Genomic DNA, 18,423 nt, shown 5'->3' with positions numbered 1-18,423 from the left:
GTCTACTTTTAATAGAAGTTTCAGTTCCAAATATGCCCACCAATATTTTGGGGCTAAAAGGCATATTCTCCTCTGACCTGTATAGATGAAAAAAACAAAGCTGAGGTGTGTAGAAATTACATGACCTTGTTTGGATGAATAAAAAGTTGTTATGGGTGGAAGGGCCAGTTGGATCCATTAGCTTTGTAATACCAAATAATATCCTCCAGCCTTTATTTGACATGATGGCCTAAACCAATACTTCTAAAACTTTCCACTGCAAGGCAAGAATCCTTGCTTTTTAACTTCCACAGAATAGCATGTATAAGGTCTCAAATTCTGGGTTGGGAACTGGTAACTGAGCAAATAACTCTTAGAAATGTCTCATAGTTTTCATTGAATTAAAAGAATAACTTAACTAAAACTTCTGGAAAAAAAATGAAACAACAAATCAGGAAAAGAAAGATGTTAAGATGTTTTTTTTTTTTTTTTTCAGGCACAAAGGCTTATTCATGCCTGAAACTGAGGCTTTATATCTTTGTATAATATTAGACTAGTGTGCCAAAAGGTTCGTGTGGTTTTACAGCTATATCAACTGGTCTAATGAAAGGTCATTTTAAAAACCTTACCTTGCTTGTATCCTGTTATACATTTATTAATATTAGTTTGTCCCAAACAATTCAAGTCTTTATGCTATCACTGTCTGTTAAGACAGTAATGTTCAACAAAAATGACGTGCTTGCAAAAGTAATGCAGGATCTTCCTCTTGTGCTATATTTTCTTCCTGATTACTCCAGTGATCATAATTCATGAACAAGTTAGCTCAGTGTGCCACAAACATTGCAGTGAATGACACGAGATACATTGCATGGCGTGAGACTTTAGGGGACTGGGTGACAGGAGTTAATGATATTCAGGTTCTCACAAGATGAAGCAGTTTGAACAAATCTGCTTCACGTTTCATGTTACAGGATTGTCAGTTTGCTTTTGTCATATTAAGAATGTAGAAGGAAACCCATATAACTGTTTAAAGGAGAACAATAAAGGAGAGAATAAACTTGTTCTCAAGAATAATGATTGAATTATACATAGGCCCTCAGCCAATTCAAAGCAACTTGTCAGGCCTACTTTTCTGCAGTCATGCTTTTGAACTCCTCTTTCCATGATAAGCAACATTTTCTTTTCCTTTCATCTGATATACATGAAGGTTCGTTCTATTGGTAAGCCCCTTTCCTATATTAACCTTTCTGGGTACAGTTTTTATGATGAAAATACAAAAGACTTATCTATTTAACGTTGAGGTAAATGAAGCAGAAAATATACAGCTGCAACATTTACAATCTTGAAAAACAGAGAGAGGTCAACCACAGTTATTAACTCAGAACAGCATAGGTAATTTGTTCCTCTCTCCCATCACTGAAAATGAAATTATTCCCAGGAAGAACTGGGAAACATTTGTTCACTGAGTTGAAAAAGGTCACTTAGATGCTGGAATTATTTCTCCGTCCCCAATTCATATGTGGTTCTTTCATCTTAATAACAGAAACAGACAGAAAAAAAAAATGAAAAAAAAATATATGTTTTATTTGAGAATACTTTTCAATATTTTAAACAGAAATTGTATTTATATGAAATCTAAGATTATAAAACAATAAATACTGAAAAATATTTGGTGGCTAATCTCTTAAGGCTGACCTTTATTCAGTTAACGTAATATTACTCAATGTAAAACTTGAGTAATAATAATAGAACATAGTTTTCTTCTTCCACTACTTGGCTTCCCTATCTGAGCAAAGAATTTTCTCAAGATATACCTCTGCCTTTATGCATTACACAGTAGTCAGAAGTATAGACTGTGACTTTCTGTGTATACAGCCAGAAGACAAATGCATGCATAATGATAGCAATGATATACTGTTTTCCTTTAACTACTCCCTCCCTGAAAAAAAAAAATAAATATATATATATGATATATATTGTGTATATATACATTTATGTATATACATACATATATATATATATATATATATATATAATCAGCATTAAATGCCTTTAATTTACTTCCTCAGGAGAACCACTGGAGCTGTAATTTAGAGTGAGAAACTTGCCATAGCTCCTAGAGTCTATAGGCTAACTAGCACTAACTGAAGATCCAGACCTGGGACTGCTGGACTGTTTTCTCAAGTTTTCAAAGAGGTCATGGAAAATGGATGAGAAAAGCAGTCCCTTTTCTCTATATAGAAAGCCCTCTAGCTGTCTGTTGAGACTAGTCACAATCTCATGCAACTGGAGATATTTGTCATATTTATCTCATATTTGCTCATATTTATCTAATATATGAACAGACATACTGAGGCCAATCTGATTTTAGGCAGAGTAACAATGGAGGACATAATTTTCTGATGCTGCTTACTCAAAAACTGAAATATCAGCTTAGAAAGGTACTCAACAGTGTCCACTTTAGGAATCTAACTTGAGTTCAGTAACAAAAATTTATGAGTGTAAAATTAGTGTCTGGTCAAAAAAGTAAGCAGGAGATTCCCCAGGAGGATTCACAGCAATAACTTAGATGCTTGAAGTTCAGGTAGAGTGAATGCCACCCCTTGAAGCAAAACACTACCCTTTTATGGATCATTTAAGACATTCCGTTCTTTCTAAAGAATAGTAAAACAGAAACACGAACCATTAAAGGCTTTGTTTATTTATTTGAATCTGACAATGGATATTTCAATTTGCAAGCATTTCTAACCCTGTGATTTGTAGTACTTGAGACAGGTTATCTCACAGAAATCAAAGGTTTGCTTTTCTAAGAAAAAATGCCTGTATGATCTGAATATTACCAAGAAGATATTTGTGATATATGGAGTAATAATTCGTGTCAAGAAGATGGTTGATATTAATAAAGAAAGGGGAGATGTGGGAGTGTGGCCATGGGGGTCAGCAAGCCCCATGGTTGGTGATAACATCAGACTCTTAACGGCGAGGCCCTCAGGAATGTAAGAGTTTAGAGGGAACAAAGAAGGGCGATTCAGGAGACATCATGCAGTCTTGGGTTGCTTGTTCTCCAGCCATTACACATGAAAGTCGCTGGGTGTTTGCTGTTGCCGGGCAAAGTTGTTTGACCAATGAAAAGTTGTTTTTGAAAAGGACTGCTGTGGAGTGAAGGGTATAAGAGGGGAGCCTGCCCTCAAGATAAAAAAAGGCAACGCAATATAATGAAAAAGGAATGAATAGGGACAGGCTAGCAGAATGGAGACCAAGACTGGAACAAGGACATTGATCGTCTCATGAAGATAGGTTTGGCCAAACTCAGCAAACCTCTGTTTCATATAGAAAAGCCACTGGAAATAGGCACACCAGAGCTGGAAAGAAGCTCAAGCTGAGAGAAGCGGACCTGAGCACACAACTGCCTCTCGCTGGTAAGCAGTTGTGCATTATGGGGAATCATATGTCCTTAGAAACAAAGACTGTCCTGGTAACCTTACAGCTTATTCTCTTTATTAACAATCAGACAGTTTATGATCCTGAAATATGGGACCAAATTGAAGTCAAGGCGTGGGACTCTGCAACTAAAAACGACAAGGTTGTGGTGGGATTGCTCAGCACCTGGCGAGCAGTCTCTGAGGCCTTAAAGAGCCATGTGTGACCACAATCAGAAACGTGTGGTTTGCCAGATAGTGAGGGAGCTGCGGATTTATCCACCGATCCTTCTGCTACACCATTGCCCCTCCCCACGGCTACAGACATCGCAGGCTGTTGCTGTTACACCCACTGGTGACCTGGATGTGCCTTTTGACCAAGGCCCTGTTGGCCTTGAAAAGGAGGTGGAAATGTTTCCGTTCTATCCGGGAAGATTAGGATACATAAGGCCTGAAGACCGAGTTACTTAACATCTTAAAGCGAGACATATTGTTCCCACGACTTGCCCTGGAATTCTCCGGTGTTTGTAATCAACAGAAGGAATGGAAAATGGAGGCTGTTAAGTCGTGGAAGATATGGGAGCACTTCAACCAGGATTACCAACTCCAATGATGCTCCCCCAGTCATGTACTCTGATTGTACATATGTATAGGCGTACTCGAGTTTAGTATGTAAAAGCAATGTTCTGTATATTTAGAAAGTTAGATGTTCATGTGTGCATGTTGGTAGAGCACAGACTCCCCGCGCACCCAGCACTGTTTACTTGCCTTTTATAAATATTACTAAATTCAGATTGAGTTGAGACATCATCTATAACATATTTATATTTGTAATTTATCATCTATTATTACTGTTCATTTGAGCATATGAAATTGCAAAGAATGTTCAGATTTAAAGGGATGTATCTTCAAAATCTGTGGCATAGGATACATGTCACATCCTTTCCCTTTATATAGATATATAGGCTGGTGAAATATTCAATATCAAATGTATTTATTTATCCTGTAATGCCCTGAACCACTAGAATATGTTAAGATAATCTGTGAATATAGTAAAACAGCTCTAAGTAAAATATTACCTCTAGTTTACCAGCTCTGAGGTACTGAGAATTTCCCATGTCTTTCATGACTATACAAATCAGTTTAAATTCTTGTGTGGGCTTAGGATCCAGTAAAAGGCATTTCAGAGATACAGAAATTAACAGGTAATGGCTAGTAATTGCTCTGAGTGTCTTGACTTGTAAAGTGGCAGAAAATGTATGGTTTAAGACAATATTTTCTTGAAAGGTATTCCAGCTTCTATTAGCAGCATGTAAAGAATGCAATTAACAGCACTACATTCTTTTATGCATTGATTACATTTAAGTAAATGAAAGCAAATACCTTCAATGTATGCTGCTTTGGCAAGATTACAGTAGTTTGGTTATCTTGTTACTGTTGATTAAAAAAAAAAAAAAAATACCACCACCACCACTACCACCACCAACAAAAACACAATATACTAGTGTTGAAGGAAAGCTAATACAGCTGTGGAGCTCTCAGCTTCTCTTTTCAGCGTAAAGAATAAACTTATTGCCTTAATAATAAACTTATTGCCTTAAATTTTAAATATAATTTTATTAAAGCTTAAATTCATTAATTGTTGGCCATATTGCACATTCTTCGCACATCTGAAACTCAAGTTAGAACCATTCATTCTGTTGATCCTTTTGTGCAGGCAATGGCCATCATGGAAGGAATAAGAAAAAGATGATTCTTGTTAAGCACATATTATCCAGTCATCATTAGAAAGGGGATATGTTTGTCAAAACTGGAGACCCGGAACACTTTTAGGACTCATTCTAGCTTATCTCCACTGCTCCTGTGATCAGCCTGTACTCATATCCCTTACAATCTTGCACCAGTCAATCTCAGAATATTTACATTTCTAGATAAGGGTACTGAGCTGCCATACAATTCACAGCTATAGAAGGTAAAACAGAAATGGTTGGGACATGTCTAATGTGAGGAACCAACCATTCTGAAAATCAACATGACTTATAGTGAGACCTGAAGTGAAGATAGACTTGAGGTTTTTCTTCTCTGTGCTGGTTGGGTTACCCTAAAAATTTCTCTGATGGTACTCCAATGTGCGCAGTGAGTGAATTTTTCCTCATGCTGCCTTTAAAGGCTTCTTCCTACTTGGATCAAGATGTCAAACTGTCCTTGGTTCCTTTGAATCATCTTCTGATTTAAGTAGTGCTTGGCTTATCTCCAGAATGAGATTAACTCTTACTTCTTTTTTGACTGTAGCTTTCACTATCATACACCAGTACCTGGGACACTTTCTACTTTTACACAGCAACTTGCACATACAGCAAGCAGTGAAAGCAGAAGAAAGTAAGTTTTGTGGCCAGATGAATTTTATTGGATTCTGTAGTTATTGAGATCAAACCTAAAACTAAATTTAAATTTATAGAGCTTAATGAAAGTTCAAGTTATGCCTGCAGTTCAGAGAGAATTCTAGAAATGGATTGAGTCAAACATATCCTTCTGACCTGTATAGTAAGAGGTTTTCCCTTTGGCATCCTATCTCAATTGTCTCATCCAGCCTAGGTCTCTGTATCTCTCAGGTTAAGTGGGCCCTCTCCTTCTCCTCTTCCTGAAGCCTTCTCAACTGAGTGGAGCTACAACCTTAGCCCATCACAGACACAGTACTTCAACTTCATAGAAACGTAGAATCACAGAATGGTTTGTGTTGGAAAGGAACTTAAAGATCACATAAATCCAATACCCTTGCCATAGGCAGGGACATTTCCCACTAGACCAGGTTGCTCAAAGTCCCATTCAACCTTTCCTTAAACACTTCCAGGGGCATCCACAGACTCTCTGGGCAACCTGTTCCAATGCCTCACCATCCTCATAGTAAAGAATTTCTGCTTTATATCTAATCTAAATCTACCCTTTTTTAGTTTAAAGCCATTACTCCCTCTCCTATCACTTCACTCCCTGAAAAAGGGTACCTCCTCATCTTTCCTGTAGGCCCCTTTTAGGTATTGGAAGGCTGCTGTAAGGTCTCCCTGAAGCCTTCTCTTCAGGCTGAACAACTCCAACTCTCTCAGTCTGTCTTCATAGGAGAGGTTGTACAGCCCTCTCATCATCCTCATGGCCCTTGTCTGGACCTGCTCCAACAGGATCTTGTCCTTCTTGTATTAGAGACCCCAAAGCTGAATCCAGCACTCCAGGTGGGGGTCTCACAAGAGTAGAGAAGAGGGGGAGAATCACCTCCCTTGACCTGCTGGTCTCTTCTTTTGATGCAGCCTAGCGTATGGTTGGCTTTCTGAGCTGCAAGGGCACATTGCCAGCTCATGTTGAGCTTCTCATCAACCAATACCCACAAGTCCATTTTTGCAGGGCTGCTCTCAGCCCAGTCAGCCTGTATTTGTGCTTATGATTGCCCTAGATCAGATGCAGGACTTTGCACTTGACATCATTGAACCTCATGAGATTCATGCAGTCCCACCTCTCAGGCCTTTCCAGGTCCATCCATTCCCTCCAGCATATTGATTGCACCACACAGCTTGATGTCATTGACACATGGCAAACAAAGGATATAAAACTTCCTGGATCAGCAGGTTGTAATCATCACTACATCATATATCTCTACTATTAAATTCATGACAATCTATTTTAAAAATTTGTTTCTTTCCTGGACTTTTACAGAAACAATATGCATGACAAGGTGAGGGAAGAATGCTTGAATTAGACCTATAGTTCACTAAAACTTTGAATATTTTCCCCTCTTGACATATCCTGTAGGACAAACTAAACCCCCAAAGTTAGAGAAAAGACAGTAAGAAATAGTTTTTTTTCAAAACCTCAGGATAACTAAGAAGACCTTTCTTTCATCCACTGCTGCAGCACTGTATTACAATGCCTTAGTATGCTACTGTAAATGCTGTTTTCCCAGTGAAATGCAAAATCAGATTTTTACCAGCTATGGTCATTAACACAGCCATGTCATTGCTTGAGGATAATTTCAGTTTGGACAGTTACATTCTTTTGGGGTATGGGGTAAATTAAAACAGTCTCAAACTAGGATTATTCTGTGCTGATATGTGTTTTATGTTTCATGTCAAAAATCAAACAAGATAAAATGTAGCCTTAAATAGTGTTTGGAACATGATACCATCAATAGGTCTCTTGGGAAATCCTCTGGGGAATATTTCTTTAGACAAAGCCTTGCTGGGGACAAAGCTTATAAAATATGTATCTTAAAGAAAAAGCTTTGCTATCTCTGTCTGAGATGCCATGGATTTTTCTAATTGTGAACACATTGATGAAACTACATCTTTTTTGGATTGTGAACAGCATGCCTCTATGAAGAGAGAGCAGTCTTTATATTCTCTCAGTTCTTCTGATTCATTGTGACTATTCTGCTATGCTTTCCTAAAATATTTCTTATCATGTGCAAGCAAATTTTGCTTGCACAAAACATCTTGCAGTCCTCCCAGAATGCATTTCAAAAGTGAATGAGGGCTCTCTGTATGTTTAAAGCCAGATTCCCTCAGCTACATTTGGAATTTCCTCCCAAACCACAAAAAGAGAAACAACTAACAAATGACATTTATGGCACAATGTATAACACACACCAGATATATATGACATTTTTTATTTGGACTTTTCTAGCTAAACAGAAGCAAACAAATGTTATATGAAATTCTCTACAGTTGCTATGGTTATTTCTGTCCTAATGTCCATAGCCAAAAGGATTATCTCAGGTCAAGACCTTAGCTCAGTGAATGCCCTTATTTAAACAGTAAGGTCATTTAGGAAAAAACAAAACAAAAACCAAACCAAACCAAACCAAAACAAACAAACAAACAAACAAACAAAAAGACACAACAATATTTAATAATAATTTTTATATTCTTGGCTGAATTTCCTTGCAGCTGAGCACCATGCTTCTGGTGCCAGTGTTTTCTTCCTTCTGCCCCTCCAGAATGATGGGCCTGCCTGTTTCATGTCTGTTTCTTGTGTTCAGGCTCTTCAACGCTCCTTCTTGAAATGTGCAAATCTGCAGTTTAACTGTCCTGGCTTTCTAGAACCTTTTCCCAGATTTGACCAACATCTTCAATGCCCTTTTTCCAGGCTTTAATATTTTCAGTCGTTTGGGACAACAGTTTAAGTATTCAGTGACCACCTTATGCAGACTGTGCAAAGAACATAATGCAGCAAACATCTTAAACACTTCTTTAACAGAAGCACTCACGAGCTGCACAGCTAAGCACATTATTACTTAGGTATGAAAAATGTCTTCAGGTCCCTTAGAAAAAGTTTCCAGGACGTATTGGCAGGCATTACTCTTTCCTTTCATTTTTGCCTGGTGACAGCACATTCTCCTGTGGAGGATGAATATCCTTTAAAAGAGATTCTAACTCTTTCTTCTTCCAGTCCCTCTTTGGCTTAGTTTTGTATCCTGTTCTCCCAGCCTTCAATCTCAGTAGTATATTAAACAAGCTATGCAGCTGTGCTTCGATGTCCTGCTTCAGATAGGAGTATATTGTTGAAAAATCACTGATGTGGCTGCTTCATTTCTCTGTCACTGTTTTGTGTTCTGTTTGTTTGTGTTATTTATTTTATTTTTTTCTTTTTTTTTTTGAGAGCATGTTGCAAAACGGGGACTTAATCCACTCTGAAAGACAGTCAGAAATCAAAACCATGAAACAAAAGACATACATAAATATATGTAGAGGGGTTTTCATATAATCAAAATACTTTTGTCATTATTTGTATCACATAGGGCTGGCATCAAAATCCACTGTCTCAATTCTATTACAGTAATAATTTTTTTGTGTGAATGGTCAGGTGACACAGAACTTCATTTAGTATTAATTTAGTATTAATTCTAACTAAAGTAATTCTAATTTAAGGTTTTCAAATCTGTACAAGAATTTGTTTCTGAAGTTCCTATTAAGATGTTTTGGAGATTTAGGCCCAAAAATACTGCAAAAAAATCCATCCCCTTGTATAATAATAATAATAATTAAAAAAAAAATAAAAATCGGAATCCAGCTGTCACTTACATTAAAAGCAATATTTTAGTTGGAAAAGGAAAGTAAAGGACCTGAAACAAAAATCCAGTTAAATAAACTTCTTGATGTTGGGAAATTCCCTTCCTGCCACTTTGGTATCAGCTATATGTTTGATGGTTTGCTGTACCTGAAAAAGCAAGCTGTCAGGAGAAACAATGGGAATGAGTTTGTAATTAATTATCGCACAAGCTCTAAAAGATTATTGGGGAGGGGAAAAAGTTTTTTTAATTGTTTTTTTAACGGAAAAAGACAAATGAGGAACAGACAGTGTAAAACAGTTTAGCTTCCTACACAGTGCAATCTCTCAGCAAGTTCATCTTCTTTTATGTGATTTCAGTGATGCAGAGCCTTTGTGTGGAAGAGTTTCCAGTGCGAGAAGCAGAGGGGCAAGGAGGAATAACACTTGTGTTCAAATTGAATCCAGTGGCATTTCAGGGGGAAAAAATAAAAATAAGAAAAAAAAAGTGCAGAGCACTGTTGTGGCAATGATTAAGAAAATAATAACCCCCCACCCCAAGTCACAGCACATGCTTCCCATATGTTTCCCCTGGGCATTTGCCAGATACAGCAGGATCTGGTGACATTTCTGTAGAGCAATTCAAGGCCCAAAGAAATCTTTCTGCATTTGATAGGGTTAGGGTGGAGTAGGGTATTGAAATGGGTGCCTGCTTCTTGTTTGATTTCTTGCTGAAAGGAAGAGCATTAAATAAAGCTGGTAAAAAAGAACTTCGAACAGCTTTCTGTCAGAAAGTATACTTCTGTAATACTTGAAGAGCAGGAGGAAAAAAATGTCCTCTTCTCCAAAATTTGGCCTTAAAAAAAAAAAAGTAGAAAAGGGGAGCGCCTACTTTAGCATGTTTGCTGGGCTGTGGAGTGCACAGCTGAAATGAATCCCTGGTTTGTTCCCACTTACCGCACTCCGGTTCACATCACGGAGCGGTCTCTGAATGAGAGAACTGGATTCCTTTCAGATTAAACTCAACTGGAATATGTGCTCCAGAAGCACAGCTAATGCACTCCAAACAGCTTCGAATGCTTAAGCCATGGGAACAGACTACAGCTAGTGTGGAGCAAAACCCCTGAAAACATGCATGGTATAGATGTCAGGTCCTTAACACCAACATTTTCTCACTACAGATCCACTCCTGGGCTGCATGACTTACTCATGTGGACACAGCCAAAGCTCGAGTTTTCCAGAACAAGCTGTTTTAATTTTAGACTCTTTGCCTGATTTGTTTTTAATATATAGTATATTATATAATACAACAGTCAGAACTATAATACAATGCTTTGACTGACCTCAAACCATTTTCATTGTCTTTCACAGAGCCCTTTGAAAGAACTAGGTTCCTTTCCAAATGTTAGCAAGCACAAATTGTGAAATCCCAAAATGCTTTGTGATTCTAAATTCCTGCCTTCAGTACAGCTATCTGCACAAGAGACATGGGTGTTCTTGTAAAATAATACCTTTGTACTCAAAACCTCTGAAATGTTCAGGCCCTGCTCAATCTGAGGGCCAGGCTGCACCATGTGTAATACAAATGATGCAAGGAAGTTGCTGATCTCTCTGTTAGTCCCTATACTACACATGTCCTCTTCCCTCCAGTCCCCAGACTGTTCTGCCCCCATAGCAGCTCTTGTGAGGCTAAGCCCTGAATGTTACTGCCTTTAAACTGGCAGCCTGAGCTGAGTATTTATGAAGGGAAATGCCTTTCTCACACCTATAAGAGATGAATGCTTCAACCATGAATCCTGCTCTTCACCAGGCAGCATGTTCCCAGAACTGCCTCAATTAAAGGAAAAAAAAAAAAGGCAAAAAGAGGGGAAAAAAAAGAGGTTTCTTACAATAGCAAAACAATGCTTTAAAGATTTCAGAGTGCTTTAATTGCCTACATTGCTGTCTCTTTAAGCCAAGGAATGGACCCACGCTCACATCTGGTAGTCAAAACTAAATAGAACCAGCTGAGAGAATACCAACTAGAAATTAAATTGTACAGAAGATGGCTGAGCCAGAAGGACTTAAGTGAAAGGCTCTTTTTAATAACTCCCTTGCTTTGCACTCATGTCTTTTGTTTACTTTGTTTATTTTTGTAATAAGCAAAAACAAATGAAAATGTCCCAGTTGTTAGCATTTAACAAAATGTGTCCACTGTGCATTTAGGAGTGCATTTTCCATCCCATTTCACAATAAGGACGTCATTCATGGCCAGCAGTACATCTATGGAATGTTGGCCTGCAGCTTTATGAATTGATTTTAAAATGTAATGGAAATATACTGTATGCACACAGTAGCCAACTCTCCCAATGTTAATAACTGGTACATCTTCATTTGTTTTTTTGCTTATTAAAAAACAAATGGGAGGCCTAATCCTGGGAATAGCCATTTGACTCCTTGTGCTAAAACCAACCATAACTGCCTGCTTATTGAGCTTTCTTTAAGCATAGCCTGGCTTAGGCCACACGCAATTTCCTTTCAGTTGTTTCATAAACTGCCAAACCATGCAGAGAGATGGGATGACGTCTTGCTTTCATTTTGCTGCAAACATATTCTGTACCCAAAGCTTTTTGTCAAGTTGGTAGTTTCTCCTCTTTTTGCCAAAAATTATAAACAAGATTTTTCACTAAATTGGAAGTTCCAAGCAACAGACCAATTCAGTCCCTCTCCAACTCTAGACCTATTCTAACCAGTCAATAGAAAACAGAACAGTAAGTATACACTAAATATATAGAAAAATAATTTATTAACAAGATCTCTGGAAAATGGTACTATTTGTTGATAATGGAGGTACTATATGAATAGGGAAAATTAACAGATTTTGAGCACTTGAACACCAAGAATAGAGGTGTGTTCAGAAATAGCTAACAACCTCTTTAAGACAGATGTCTTGTTGCTTCCAAATTCAGAGAGCTAATCTGTCAGAAGCACTATAGGGGAAAACAAAACAAAACAAAACAAACAAAACAAAAACACCACTGACATTAATTCTGAAAAGGGAGCTAATTCTTTCAAGTACAGAACAGTGGCATACCACAGTACCCACAGTGTACAATATAGCCAAGGATCTCTTGAGGTAAAGACATTTACAAGAACTACAGGGATGTGGGAAACTCAATACTCCCACTGTGAGTTTGATGTGATTTTGGCCTTTTCTGAATAGTAGTAGTATCACTCAGGGCACCAGTGATTTTTAATGTCATCCTTCCCATTGTTTACACCATTCAGATATTTATTCTTCACATTCAGGCATAACATTTTGAAAAACTGTAAACCTTCAAACCATTTTGCAAAAGCAACCTGATTAGCTGATTTTCACTGTTGTGATTTTTTTTTTTCCATATGTGGTATATATTAACATTGAGAGAAGTTTCTTGCATACGTTTTCTCCTTAATATTGCAGTTGGTTTAAAACACAGTTCTTCCCAAAATGCCTAGATACCAAACATGACCTGCTTACATTATATTCTGTATGGACCTAGGCAAACATGTGAGCTCTTGTGAGCTCAGTTTTGATTTAGTAAAATGAAAACAAATAAACAAACAACAACAACAACAAAACATTTTGAATGAACAAGTTAATGGGTAGCATGCATTTGACACATCATATTCTTCACATCATATTCATCATATTAAATGTAGTATCCAGTACTAGCATGCTCCAAGTTTCTCAAAGCCTGTAGTGTAAAATCTTACCTATTCTGAAATAATTTTAATTGGGCTGCAGCCAAGAGAATGTAGTAGGTGGTATGATAATGTTAACAGCTATTCACATTGGTAACTTTTAACCGGGAGAACCTTTTTTTTTCACATTGAAGAAAAAGTGATATAAAAGTAGACCCTAATGAGTAAGGACATCAGGCTGAGAGGGGCCTCTTGATCTTCTTTGGACAGTCACAGGGAACCTGAATATATAATATTTTTCCTGATTTAAAGTACAAGTAATTGCTCTGAGAGGATCTTGGGGAGTGTACACTTGTCCTTTGAAGCAAGTTTAGCTCTGCTTAAAAAGCAAGCAAACAAACAAAACTCCACATTTCAGTCCAGTGAGAAAACTTCACAGAAAATTCCAGCTGTGGTACAACAACTCTCAACCACTGGAGAGTTAGGAAAACCTCACTTTCTGCTGTCTTACCTCAGGCCTCAGAGTCTTGAAAACAACATAAAGCAAAATCTCTGATGAGGGGGATATAACTACAAATGCAACAGCTGAAGCACCTCTGGTCCCTGCAGTGCAGCACAGAAGGAAGCAAATGAGAAAATAACACAAGCTACCAATCCAGCAAGGAGCAGAAATTTAAAACTGTGCTCCAAAACTTTGCTTATAACAGTTCTTGAAACATGGAGTGTTGCATGCATAAGTGGAGGAAAAAATCCCTTTGCCCTACAGGCAAAGGCTTGCAGGAGCAAGGATGTATTGCTGGAATTGTGTTGAGGAAAGACAGTTACCCTTTGCTTTTCAGGCATGGTTCTTTGTACACACTCGTTTTGCTGGTGCTTAATGTGGAATACTTGCTCTAGTGACCTTACAGTCTTCCTGAGATTAATTCTCCTGGGCTGAAAGTAAGGAATTTGCAATATATAGACATTGTTCTGTTCTTTTCTTCTTTGAAAGGAATACAGATAACTCAGAGCATTTCACTGTCCTATTCCTTACTATTGCTGTGGCTCTGTGCCAGCAAAAAATAGTGCTTTAGCTTTTCATTGTGATCCTGCGCCAAGTACAGCAATATGAAGGAAGCATCAACATAATCAGCACAATGTAGCGTCTCTGAGCCAGCAGGGATATGTCACAGCTTTATGTAGAATTCCCTATCTTTTATTTTATTATAGAGACCACAGACTGGGATATTATGGGTCACTCAAAGGTCACGTTACAAAAAGCAGCTTCTTTTTGGAAAGATGAGCCCCTTTTTAGTATGCTGTTGGATTATTTTCTTTCTTTCGGTTGACTGCATGAAGGTATAAGCTGAATGTTTGTTTTTTGAATTCCTTTAAAATATTCTTTTCTTCCTGTACCTTTTCCCCTTTGGCACCTGTTTTAAAAGAGGAACTTCTGCTGTTTGGAAAAAGATTGATCTCCCTGGCCCCACAAATGTGACAATCTTAGGCTACTCATACACATCCAGTGAAAAGCAGTAAGACTTGGACTCTCATGTGCCCAAATGCCATGTATATACAAGATTTGTGCTTCCAAGTCATGCCCATACATATGAAATTTTCATACTCACTGCGGCACTCAAATTCAGTTATTAAGCATTTATCACAGTAGTTCCCTTTTGCTTGTCTGTCCTTTCATACCGCAATGACACCCATGCCCAAATACTGCATGAAATTGTATGTGCACAGTCCCTTGTCTCCATGAAAATCAAATAGAATTTAATTAATGAAATTTATTGTATTCACAGGATTCTCTCTGCAAGACCTGGATCATTAGAGACAGAGTCAGTGACCAGGGTTGCCGCCTGGGCTACACAGAGTTTACAATCAATATCCAAGACACTGTGATGTTGTGTGTTACTGAACTAATGATGGTTGATATAGTTACACCACTTCAATGCTGTGGTTTTAGTTTTACATTGTTTCAAATGATATTGCAGCTATTTATTGCTGGTTCGCTCATACTTCTCATAATACTACATTTTTATCCTGTGCACTTCATTGTCCAGTCCTTTGTCTTTGCTGTCTGTACATACTGTTGTTCTTCCACTCTCTTCCTTCCTTTCTGTTCCTATCTCTAGAGCTGGGACAATACTACCTTTTGACATTTTGTTTCTAACAGCAGAAGAGTAGGAAATGAGCATGAGCTGGGGGAGGTCCCAGTTGACTGGCAGCTAGCAAATGTGATGCCCATCTACAAGAAGGGCCGGAGGGCAGACCTGGGGAACTATAGGCCTGTCAGTTTGACCTCAGTGCCAGGGAAGCTCATGGAGCAGATTATCTTGAGAGTCATCACATGGCACTTGCAGGGCAAGCAGGCGATCAGGCCCAGTCAACATGGGTTTATGAAAGGCAGGTCCTGCTTGATGAACCTGATCTCCTTCTATGACAAAGTGACGTGCTGGGTGGATGAGGGAAAGGCTGTGGATGTGGTCTACCTTGACTTCAGCAAGGCTTTTGACACTGTTTCCCACAGCATTGTCCTCAAGAAACTGGCTGCTCTTGGCTTGGACTGGCACACGGTTTGTTGGGTTAGAAACTGGCTGGCTAGCCAGGCCCAAAGAGTCGTGGTAAATGGAGTCAAATCCAGTTGGAGACCGGTTACTAGTTGCATTCCCCAGGGCTCAGTGCTGGGGCCAGTCCTCTTTAATATCTTCATCGATGATCTGGATAAGGGCATTGAGTGTACCCTCAGTAAGTTCGCAGATGACACCAAGTTAGGTGCGTGTGTCGATCTGCTTGAGGGTAGGAAGGCTGGACCGATGGGCTGAGGTCAACTGCATGAAGTTCAATAAGGCCAAGTGCCGGGTCCTGCACCTAGGGCACAATAACCCCAAGCAGAGCTACAGGCTGGGAGATGAGTGGTTGGAAAGCTGCCAGGCAGAGAAGGACCTGGGAGTGATGGTTGATAGCTGAATATGAGCCAGCAGTGTGCTCAGGTGGCCAAGAAGGCCAACAGCATCCTGGTTTGCATAAGAAGCAGTGTGGCCAGCAGGGCTAGGGAAGTGATCGTCCCCCTGTACTCGGCTCTGGTGAGGCCACACCTCGAGTACTGTGTTCAATTTTGGGCCCCTCACTACAAGAAGGACATCGAGGTGCTTGAGTGAGTCCAGAGAAGGGCGACGAAGCTGGTGAGGGGCCTGGAGAACAAGTCCTACGAGGAGCGGCTGAGGGAGCTGGGCTTGTTCAGCCTGGAGAAAAGGAGGCTCAGGGGTGACCTTATTGCTCTCTACAGGTGCCTTAAAGGAGGTTGTAGCAAAGTGGGGATTGGTCTATTCTCCCACGTGCCTGGTGACAGGATGAGGGGGAATGGGCTTAAGGTTGTACCAGGGCAGTTCTTCCTGATATTCAACCTAAAACTCCCCTGGTGCAACCTTAAGCCTAGGTTGGATCTTAGGAAGAACTTCTTTACTGAAAGGGTTGTTAGACATTGGAACAGGCTGCCCAGGGAAGTGGTGGAGTCACCGTCCCTGGAAGTCTTTAAAAGACGTTTAGATGTAGAGCTTAGTGATATGGTTTAGTGGGGACTGTTAGTGTTAGGTCAGAGGTTGGACTCGATGATCTTGAGGTCTCTTCCAACCTAAAAATTCTGTGATTCTGTGAATTTATTAAGGGAAAATCACATCTGACCACTCTGATTGCATTCTATGTCTTGGTGGATAAGGGCAGGGCAATGGGTGGTATTTAACCTGAATGCAGCAATACCTTTGATGCAAACTTCCAGAGTATCCTGATAGCCGAACTAGTGAAATGTGGACTGCATAACTGGATGGTAATGTCGGTAAAAAATTGTCTGAGCCACCATGTTCAAATGATTTTGTTCAGTTGAACGAAGTCCAGCTGGTGGTAGTGACTAGCTGTGCCCTTTGGGAATAATATTGGAACTGAAATACTTGATCTGTTTGTTATTGAGCTGAACACTGGATTGGAGGGCAAGTTTAGTTAATGTGTAATCTATACCAAACTGAGAGGAGCAGCCCATACAATAGAGGGTAGGGCTGCTACTTAGAAAGACCTAAGCAAGTTGGAGAAATGGGTGGACAAGTTCCTCAAGAAATTAAAAATAATCCCCTATCTGGGATGGGTCAACCCCCTATGTAACAGTGCAGGCTGGAGTCCAACTGAATAGAAAATAGATTTGCAGAAAAGGGCCAGGGAGTCCTAGTGGACAGACAACAGTTTTAACATGAGCCAGTGGTGCTCATGCTTATTCACTACTGGGAATTGTCCCCAGCTCATGCTAACTTCTGAACCGTGTTTGGGCACTGTTAGCAGGAATATTAGTTGTGAAGGTCCCAAAACATGCTTTCAGAAACGTAGCAGTATAGATGATTATGTTCCAGTGCCTTGGAATTTTTCTGGGCATCATTTAGTTTACTACTATAGACCTGACCTGTAAGTCTGCAAGTACAGAGGGAGAAGGTCATCATGAGGTTCCCATCCCATAAGAGGAAATGGAAAAAAGGAGCTTATTTTAAGTGTCCCTGCCACCCCAAATCCCTCGTCCAAAGTTTGACTACTAATATGCATAGTATGAGCTATTGTTGACTCTTTGGTACTGGCATCATGAAAGATTCAGGCAGTACCACTCAGCACCAAGCTGAACCAGGAATAAGGTCAACCCTTTCTCAAGGTTTAATTTCTTTCTTTCACTCTGCTGACAATAAGCATCAAATTCTCCCTTAGCTCCAGTTGAGTCTTGTTTGAGTACATTTTGTGTAACTTTTTTTTTTTTTTTTTTTTTTCCTCCACAGAATAATCCTAGAAATTGTATGTGGGTGGTTTTTGCAAAAGTACTTGGTTTGCCCAAGATTTCCAGATGTGTAGCATACCTTTTGAAAATTAATGAAAAGTTCTGACACTACTGTGTAGGTATTTACGTGTGGATCATGAATGGGAACACTACTGTAGTCTTTTCATCAAGGATTGATGCATGCCTGGAAATCTTAGATATAACCATTTGCACCATGCAACTCAGTCATGGGACAGCCACTGTTATCCAAACAGACTCAGACTTAATACATTTTCACAATAAATCTAATGCTTTCGGGAATCATTGGACTTACCCTATATATGGCAAAATTGCTGTCATCTGGGAAACCCCCGTGCTGCGCAGTGGCCCCTCCTTCTTCCATCCAAAGAGGCAGCTGGGGCAAGCTGCCCCTCTTGCTCCCCTGCGGGTGGCCCTGCCTGCTTTCCCTTTCTGTTTTTGGGAGTAAGGCTGCTCTCTTCTGAAACATATGACTGTAATTGTAGCCCATGGACTATTACAATATATATTAATTTAAACAGGAAT

This window comes from Netta rufina, assembly GCF_964035555.1.
Source record: "Netta rufina genome assembly, chromosome: 3".
NCBI classification, from domain to species: domain Eukaryota; kingdom Metazoa; phylum Chordata; class Aves; order Anseriformes; family Anatidae; genus Netta; species Netta rufina.
Note: the sequence above shows the minus strand (reverse complement) of the source record.